The following is a 10,227-nucleotide window of genomic DNA, read 5'->3' on the forward strand; positions in this document are numbered from 1 at the left end:
TAACACACCAAAAAATGTAGCCACTAAAAACGGTGCCCAAGTACAAAATTTTCATGAACTCCCTCTCATGTCTAATGAAGAGGAAATGTAGAGTGAGCATCAACTGGGATGCAATTTCTTTTCACCCTACATTGCCATGGATGAAAAGAAACTGCTATGTTTCTTTAAATATTGTTCTGCCTCTGGTCACAGTATATTGGACTAAGGGTGGTCACTGGACCCAAGAGGGCCAATCAGACTCTTCCCTGAGAATTGTGAAAGACAGAAAGTTGGTCCTTTCTCTGGGTGGCTTGACTGGAAAATCCATGGCTCAAAAACAACTAGAAATGATGATTTTCTGTGTGAACTGAGACAGGGGAAAGCCAGACTACCATGAGGAAGAAAAAGATAAGATATGGAGAAAAAGGCTTGACTTGCTTCCCAATAGTGCTTAAATACTTCTCCTATTCTTGAGGTCTCTTTGCATCCCTGACTTTGGATTGCAAGAAAATCCCCCTCCCCTCCTTTTCTGAGAAAGGGTCTTGATCTGTTGCGTGGGATGGAGTGCAGTGGCATCCTTATAGCTCACTGCAGGCCTCCAACTCCTGGGCTCAAGCAATCCTCCTGGCTCAGCCTCCCAAATAGCTGCGATCACGCACCACCACATCAAGCTAATTTTTTTATTTTTTGTAGAGATGGGGTTTTGCTATGCTGATCAGGCTGAAAATCCCTGTTTTGCTTAAGCTTACAGAGCCAGCACCTATCACTCATAGGTCAAAATAACTTGAACTAAATGCACAAGGGAGGAAATCCTTCTGGCAGTAATGATAGTTTAATCAGGGATTTCCAGATTTTGTTCCTGACTCTGTTTTTCTTTAGATAAACATAAATTTTTAATTCTAACCTGTAACTTACCTATTTTTTCTTTTATGGTTATTGTTTTCTATGGGTTATCTATGAAATCTTTGTCTATAAGTTATATTATGTTTTACTGTAAAATATTTATATTTTTATTTTTGTTTCTACATTTAGTCCTATCATCCATTGCAAATGAATTTTTGTGTATAGTGTGAGGTAGGGATCAGGGCTTTGTTTCCCCCCCCACTGCCCTGCCCCACAGATATCTAGTTATTCCAGCATCATTTGTTGAAAACACTATTCTCTGCACATTGGCTTACTTTGGTGAAGGTAAAGGTGGGAAGAGAAAGGCAGTATAGAGAAGCCATCTGAAATTAAACTGAGGACTTAATACTAAAATGAAAAAGGAGACTCATTAATGAACTTAAGAAAATGATGATAGCTTCTTCACTTAACAAAGAATGGGTTAATAATTCATTCATCAGAATTTAGTTCTTCTATGAACTCACATGTAATGAATGCACCTAAGACATATCTAATGACTAAAGATCAACTCAGTTTTCTGTTCCACACCGTTGCCTGCTTACCATTGTCTGTTTATGTGCATCCATTGATGTTTCACACATTGACAGGAAGCAGGCATGCTGGGATCCAGGCTGGGGTTGTATTCATTAAATGGAATAGACTACATTTGCCCAAGATTATTAAATAAAACCAAACCTATAACCAAGTCATAGCAGGATTCAACTGCTGGTCCTGGTTGTTTGTCCCACCTTTCTGCATCATAACTGGAGCTTTTGTTTTCTTTTCAATTGCATAAACCAACTTCCAGGTTATCTCTAGAAGATCCTAGAGCTGAGGTCCCTACCCACCCCCGCCCCCCCCCACCACCACTGGGCTGCACAGCAGGAGGTGAGCAATAGGCGGGTGAGTGAAGCTTCATCTGTATTTACAGCCACTACCCATTGCTCGCCTTCCCCACCCCCCCACCCCACCTGGTCTGTGGAAAAATTGTCTTCCATGAAACTGGTCCCTAGTGGCAAAAAATGTTGGGGACTGCTGTTAGAGTAATAATGTTATTGTATGTTTGGAATGATCTTAAAGAGTGAATGGTTCTCAAAATCCATTGCTTCCCAAAGCACAAGTCACAAATCACCTACACTTAAATCACCTTTATGACACACACAGAGAATGCTTAATATTTGTCCCAAACACTGGGGCAAATAAGAGGCACTTAGCTCAGAAACTATAACCATCTTAGGCACTTCCCAGGCTCTATCCGGTCACCTTGAGAGCTGAAGGCCTCAATATCTTGGCACACTGGTTATACTTTTGTAACATAACATTTGGGTCATTCTCATCAAAGTATTTCTACAAAAATACACAGCAGTGGATGGAGATCTATAGTTTTGGCTAACAAGCATCCATTTTCCTTATTTCTGGAAAAATTACCTGCAATTTATCTTGGAGAACCAGCCCTTTCTCACTCCCAGCCTACATGATTTGTGTAGGGTGTCTATACCCCCAAATCCAAGGGTGGGCATTTGACCCAAGGCTGCTGAGTTAGAGAATCACAGGTGATGACCATGTTGATGACTCCATGTATGGGGACATGATACCATCTGATGCAGTCACAATCAGGAATAGTTCTTTAGCTGGAAATTCTAAGAAACAAGAATGCTCTTGGTGCTTAGGTGTCTATGGAAGCCAGGAGGAAAGCCAGACTAAGGATGAAGTTAAAACAGGAGTGAACACAGAAGAAGAACCAAGAAATGATTAGTGACATTATTTAAGCAGTTAGGACTAATTATGCCTGAAGAAGTCTTTACATTATATTTTCCAGTTTATGTGTTGGAAGGGGAGAAGTAGGACAAAAAGTGAAGCCAAATCAAAAATAAAACCTTCCTTTATGAGTTGGATTTCTGCTCCTTAAAATCCAAGTCTCCCAAATCCTTGTGGATTGTTGAATCACTCCTGGTTCTACCAAATCTGAATTTCTGGTATGTAGCCAAGGACTCTGAATTTTTAACAAGCACTTCATCTAATTCCTATATGCACTAATGTTTGAGATCAACTGATCCAACCTCTTTGTTTTATACCCAAAGAAACTGAGCCTTATAAAAACTTAAGTGTTTTTCCCAAGATCATTCACCAACATCTGTTTATTCTAGGTGCATAGGGATTCCGAGTGAAAACAACAAGGATTCCTGCCCTCATGGACTACAACAAGCCCACTGGCAAATAGCAGAACAGGACCTAAAATTCAGCTCAGCTCTTTTCTTTGTGGTGACTTGATTTCCCCAAGATCATGCTCTAATACTTTTCTTCCTTACTCCAAAATATTTCTGGTTTAAAATCTGAACATGTACTAATAGCAAAGATTCCACATTTGAGTAATATTCATAGCACATAAAAATAAAAGATACTTTCAATTGTAAGGTAAATGTTACCAGTGTATATGCTCTGGTATTCACAAACATTTTCACCAAAGTGGTAGAGGAAAGAAAGCAGCAGAAGGAAGCAGATGCAATACCCACCCTTCCCCGCAAAGTCTCAAATAGCCAAAGGTCTTTATAGACTCTTGTTTTTTGTTAAAAATTCATGCACAATGTTGCAGTCAATTCCATTATATGTGTAACTGCTTTAATAGAAAAATAGTTTCTTCTGAAATCTTTAAGTAAAAAAATAAATATTCCAGAAATAGAGGTCATCACTATTCTTTGGCTTGTGTACCTCCAGCACATGAAGTCATTCAGGAGTACTTACTTATGCCCCACTTATATCCCAGTAAATTCATTTTTTTTCTTCTTGTTTATATACCAGCAGTTCTTTTCTATTAGAATAATGACAACAATATTAATAATAACAACAGAAACAATTGTTAATCTTTATTGAGCATTAACTCCATGTTGAAGCACTGTGCATCTACTACCTCCAAGAGGTGGGCACTATTATTATCCCTGTCACATGGATGAGGAAATTGAAGCAGAAAGAAATTAGGAGACTTGCTCAAGGTCATGCAATAGTAACCAGCTGAACCAGGATTAGAATCCAGGCAGTTAGACACTTAAGGCTGCTTTGCATACATTATTTACTCTGAAGTTTACTTAAAATATAATTTGCTCATGCTGCCCCTTCATATCCAAAATTCATGTAACACGTAAAATGGAGGAGTTTTACTGTATATAAATTATACAATAAAAGTCAAGAAAGTTGATTTTCTTTTAGTCAAGAAAGTGGAATCAAAATTTACAACCTGTCAAGCCAAGTTGTTAAGAATTTAAAGACCTGATGGTCCAGTGAATTGAATGACTTTAAGAATATGGATGTACCCATGGGACCAAACCGACAAGAAAATGGTCTGCATGCCTTATGAGAGGGTACCTCTAGTTTCCAACATTTTAAAGTTTATAGGAGAGCATGGGATGTTGTTGCACATTTCTGACTGTTGAGTGGCAAGCAAGAGTAGCATCAAAGCAAGAGAGAAGCTAGAAGAATAAGCAATTAGTGGACTCCATTTTTAAAACAATAACAAAAATTAAATACCCTCAAGACAGCCTTTGGCACCTGGCTAATGGGTAGACTGAGATAAAATATACAGTAGTCCTCATACATCTATAGTTTTGCTTTCCAGGGTTTTAGTTACCCAAGGTCAACCATGATCTGAAAATAGGTAAGTACAGTACAGTAAGATATTCTGAAAGAGAGAGAAAGAGAGAGACCACATTCACATAACTTTTATTATAGTATGATTCTTCCATTTTATTATTAGTTATCGATATTAATATCTTACTGTACCTAATTTACAAATTAAACCTTATCATAGGTGTGTATGTACAGCAAAAAACAGTATATAATAGACCATCCACTGGGAGTCTTAGAACATATCCTTCATGGATAAGGGGGGCCTACCATACTCTGATGGGTATTAATAAATATTTTGGCCTTCACTAGAAATATACATACATAAACTATACCAAACATGTCTGCAGGCCAAAATCGGCTTAAGGACTAGAGGCATACTTTAAAACGTGGGTAAGTCATCCACATTTATATTTGATTGTTCATATAAATCTGAATTTTTAGCCTTTCTCTTGAAATTGGAGATCTGACATTTGATATCTCTGGCATTTACTATCCCATTTAGACAGAGAATATATTCTTCACATTGCCATAGTCCTCACCACTGCTTATAGTCTTTACTTGCTTTGCTTGGTCACATACATCCATGCCTGGGCCAAGGTAGACATGAGAGTTTGCAATTCCTGATGAACGGGATAATGTCCAAACTCCAGAGAATGTCTGCACGGTCCTTCACAATTGTCAGCTTTTACAAAGACCCCATGTTCCAGTCTCACTGGATTCCTTAGAGTTCCGTAAACAAGCTTTGCCATCCTCAGGGCCTTTGTCCATACTGGTCTCCCTGCTTAAAATATCCTCCCTCCATCTTCCCTTTCTGCCTAAAGAAGTCTCACTTATCCTCAAGACTTAGTTCTAGTGTCAGTTCTTCTATGGAACTTTCCTAAATCCTGCCAGCTAGCTATTTGCTTCTTCCTAAGTGTTCCCATAATACTTTCTGCCTCTATTAGCATTGTAATGGCTTTTTATGTCTGTTTGCCCAATTGGAAAATATGTTTCTTGAAGAGAAAAACTCTTAATCATCTCCATATCCTCAGTCCTTAATAGAGTGCCCGGCATCTACTAGGTATGCAATGAATATTTATTGAATGAACAAATAGGATAAATGAATGAGTGAATGAATTTTTAAAATTTGTGTTACAAGATTATATAATGCATTTGATCTTTACAAGACCACATTTCAAATTTTGGTAATAATCATGCTATTTTCAGATATTAGTTGTTAAAGTTTCTGTTTATTATACCCTTGCCAGGAAAACAAGCCTTGAGAAAATAAAATCTATATAATATTAGTAAATATAAAAGAGTGTACTTAAAATTGAAGGAGTGCTACCCTTTGGGGAGGGTGTGTTGTAGAGCTGCATTCAAAGAGAGAGCAGATGATGAAAGAAGTCATACCGTGTCGGCATTTAAGCTGGTGGCCACTCTGGCGGGGTTTACCCTAAAAAATGGAAGACTTGGGCCATAGATGGGCAAGAAGGGATTGTTTAGCTGGCAGGGTATCATATGGACAAGAGTTACTACCAGTACAGTAGTCAGATCTCTAACCTTGGGCACAAGGTAGGCTGCACTATCTGATCTACTTGTGATTATTCTCTAGAGCCACACAACCAGTTCTACTGTGAGCCCAAAGGATGTGTGTCATTTCTGGGCCATAACATTTAAATGTTAGCATGAAACCCTCCACTGTGATCTTTATTTTTCCACAGCAAGATGAAATATTCAAAATGGTGGCTCTTCCACTAGCCAGGAATCTAGAATGAGAGATATGGAACAGACCAGCTGACCTGCAATGGATTCACAGCACAACTAAGAAAACAACTTTTGCTGTATTAGGCCACTAAAAATTGGAATTGTTTGTTATTCATCATAATATAGCCTATCCTGATGGATACAACAGATTTGTTCTGTTTGGCTGCAAATGACACAACTAAGACTAAGGGTTGGAAGTTTCAGGACGATCAACTCTGTGTAATGTAAGAAAAAGTAATGTACAAAGATGGAATGAACTGTTTTGGAAATTATTCATTCATTCACAGAATATATATTGAATTCTACTCCGTGGTAAGTATTTTGTAAATATCCCTGACTTAACGGAGATAAGTGGTGAGTTACCCTTTACCCAAGACATCTGCGTTGAATGGCCCTCACCCAAGATATCTGGATGGCACTTAAAGGTCGGTTTGACTGGACAAATTAACTTTAACAATATCTTTCAACCCAGAGCTTCAGGATCTCTACTCCCTCTGGTCTAAAGAGTAAGAAAATCTATTTTTTCAAGTATTTCTTTGATGCAAATCACTTACTGATATATTATTGTCTTTTCACATTTTAAAGTCATTTTCCCAGCAAATAAGTTCCTTGAAGACCAATACTGATTTATTCCTCCCCTTACATCTTTCTCCTGTGATTTAGTAGACAATATTTTATTGTCTATTCTTTTAGGGAAATAATCAGTGTAGCTTCTGATACTACCATTGACCATTTGCTGTTTCAGATTTGTCTTTCAGCCATTTCAGCTAGATTTGGACTTGTTAAAAAATGTAATAGCACAAATGTATTACCGTCTTAGTTCATTCTAGATGCTATAACAAAGTATCTTAGACTGGGTAATTTACAAAGAAAATAAATTTATTGCTAACAGTTCTGGAGGCTGGGAAGTCCAAGATCAAGGTACCAGCAAATTCAGTGTCTGGTGAAGGCTTGCTCTCTGCTTCATAGATGGTGCCCTGTTGCTGTGTCCTCACATGGTGGAAGGGACAAGGTAGACAGCTCAAGCTTCTTTTATAAAGGCACTAATCCTATTTGTGCAGGTGGAGCCCTCATGACTCAATCACTTCCCAAAGGCCACACCTTTTAATATTATCACATTGGATATTAGGCTCCAACACATGAATTTTGGGGGGGACACCAACACTCAAACCATAGGAATTAACTGATTTACTTTCAGGCAAAATGCCCTTTTCTTCTGAAAAATGGTCTTAGCATTGTGCTATTAAATTTGTGGCCAACCACATTATTTCATTACTATCTTAATGTTTAATGAGTCCCTACTATGTACTAGGAGTAAAGCTCACATAAGAGCTTACCAAATTATGTCATTGAATGCACTGCACCCAGAATTACACAATTCCCTATTAAAATAGAGCCTGAGCTCTCTATAAAAGACTATTTGGGAGAAAAAAAGTAAATTCAAAATGTTGGGGGCAAAATGTTCTCTTAGTTCAACTCAGGGGAGCATACCAAACCTTAAATTCTGGGGGCTTAGCTGATAACTTGGGGAACCAGATGAGTAAATAAGTGTGTAAGGAAGAAACAATAATCCTTTTTTTAAATATCAAATTTCTAATAAGCTTCATTTCAGGCATTCAGAATTGGAGAATCAGCTGCCTGCTACAAGAAATTACTATTAAGCAGTAATTAAAGACTGAGAACGCATTTTTCCATTTCAAACCTGATGCCTTTCTCAAATGGAGATACTGGTACTGGTTAGGCAACTCAGCATTTTGGTAAACCGAGGCAGGAGGATTTGATGTCTCCTGGGACCTATTGGGACAGAAAGTGATTCTGGAAGGAAAATTTGTGTTTGACTTTGTTTTGCCCATTACAATTATTTATATTTTTTGCTTTGTTTTACAGAACTAAGAGTTGAGGTAGGCACTTGTGTCTTAAAAAAGCAAGGGTTAGTTCCCTAAAAGAACACTAACCCATAAATGTTTTATATTCTTGTGTCTTTGGAATTGTCTGCATAAAATGATGATCAACTGAAAAAGGCGGATAAATTCCAGTGAATTCAATATCCATTGACAGAAGGAATAAAGGGCATATCAGAAAGCAGCATGGATACATATGCTATTCTCCTTTATTTAGAAAAACCACACAAAAATACAGCACAGTTGATGTTTGTTATCAGGGCTTCAAAGTCGAATCAACCACTGTGTAATAGATAAAATAAGACTTCACGGATATCAGGATTTTCCCAGCGTGCTTTATTCATAGCCGTCTGACAGAAGAGGACCTAACAGAGCTTTTAGGAAAAACTGAATTCTCAGCCCACAGTTACTTTCCAGGAACTTCCCTGTAAACAGAGCTCTGTGCTGGCAGGATGGAAATCTTAGCAATCTCCCTCCTGCTTCCATAGTTTCCTCCTCCCTAAATACAATTATTTATGGGGACTTAATGAGAGAGCAAGCCTGGTGTGAAAGGAACTCAAGAAAGTGCAGCTTCTAAAAATACACCTAGGCAGCTCTACAGTCCTTATTGTTACACCTGACGTTTTGCAGTTCATGCCATGAACCTAACTACACTCTTGCCAAATACACAAACACACACACACACACACACACACACACACACGACAAAAAGTAAAAACTGCTTTCTCTTTCTGCAACCCCCTTAACTTTGACTAAACAGTAGTGATTTTCCGTTGTTATACTCAATGCAAATTTCCCAAAGGCAACACGACACAAAAGACCTGTTGGCTTCCTCAGAGCTGGGGCCAGGAATGGCAGAGGGAGAGGAATAAAGTTGATCGGGTTCCAGTTTCTCCTTAGCCTGGGGTTCTGAACCTCCAGTCACCCTGCTCTCCTAAAGGTTTCTGGAGTTTCGGTCTCCCTTTGGGAAGGTTCTCTGGCCCCTTCTCTCCCCTGTCATTGAAATCCTCATCTCTTCCCCTCTTTGCACCCAGCTCTTTCGGGGAAATTGGACCTCAGTTTAGGCGTCTCACTCCCAGTGGGCTGAAAGAAGTACAGCTGCTGACATGAGGATAAATGCTGAAACAACTAGGCTGGGTCACAGCGTGAGGGTCTTCAAGAGAGGACGCCCCTCCTTCCTCCACGTGCTCCTCAGTTGGGGTGCAGCGCTCCTAGATGGGGCTTTAAGAGGGACGAGGGTGGGATGAAGGAGATGGACAGACCAGGCTGTAAGGAAAGGAGGCCCTCTAGGAAAGAACATCTCAACCGAACACTGAGGACGAAAAAAAAATTGGCCCACATGCCCCTAGTGGGTGGGCGATACACCCCACGTAGGCTAGGTCGGGGCTGGGGGTGCTTCGAGGCCTCTCACCTGACTTCCTCCTCCGCTGGCACACGCACTACAGTCACCCTCTCTATCCACCGCCCCCCCTCAAAAACCCAGACAAACAACGAACAACAAGAGGAAGCCGCAGGCAGCAAGAGGAGGGGTGCGCGTGGTGGGGGCCCCGGAGAGGTGAGGGGGCAGGGTTGGCGGGCGTAGACAACTGCACCGCACACCCCCCGGCGCACCCCCAAGCGCCCACACTTACCCCTCGCGTCTGAGAGTCCGGTCTTCTGCGCCAACCCCTGTGCGCGCCCCCTTGCCCACCCGCGCCCCTCCGGCCCGCCGCCCCCACACCCGGGCCGGCACGCAGGAAGGGAGCCCGGGGAGCAGCGCGCAGCGGCAGCGGCGGCGGCAGCGGCTCGGGCTCGGCTCAGCTCGGGCTCCGGTGCGCTTAGTGTAGCTGGCGGCCGCCGAGGCTCCTACCGCCAGGGGGAGAAGCCGGGCGGGCGCTGGGGAGGCGGGCCCGGCCCTGGCCGCCCCGCTGGCCAGCCCGCGCCGCACTACCTCCGAAGCGGCGGCTGCGCGGGGTCTGCTGAGCCCCGGGGCGCAGCGTGCCCAGCGGAGGCGCCGCGGCTGGATGCGCGCCCCGGGTGGCTGCGGGCTCCCGCGGGGGGCGCCCCGGCCGCTCCGGTGCGCCTCTAGACTGCGGGCGCGGCGACCGCCGAGCCGAGA

The sequence above is a fragment of the Propithecus coquereli genome, unplaced genomic scaffold (assembly GCF_000956105.1).
Source record: "Propithecus coquereli isolate 6110/MARCELLA unplaced genomic scaffold, Pcoq_1.0 Scaffold12, whole genome shotgun sequence".
NCBI classification, from domain to species: Eukaryota; Metazoa; Chordata; class Mammalia; order Primates; family Indriidae; genus Propithecus; species Propithecus coquereli.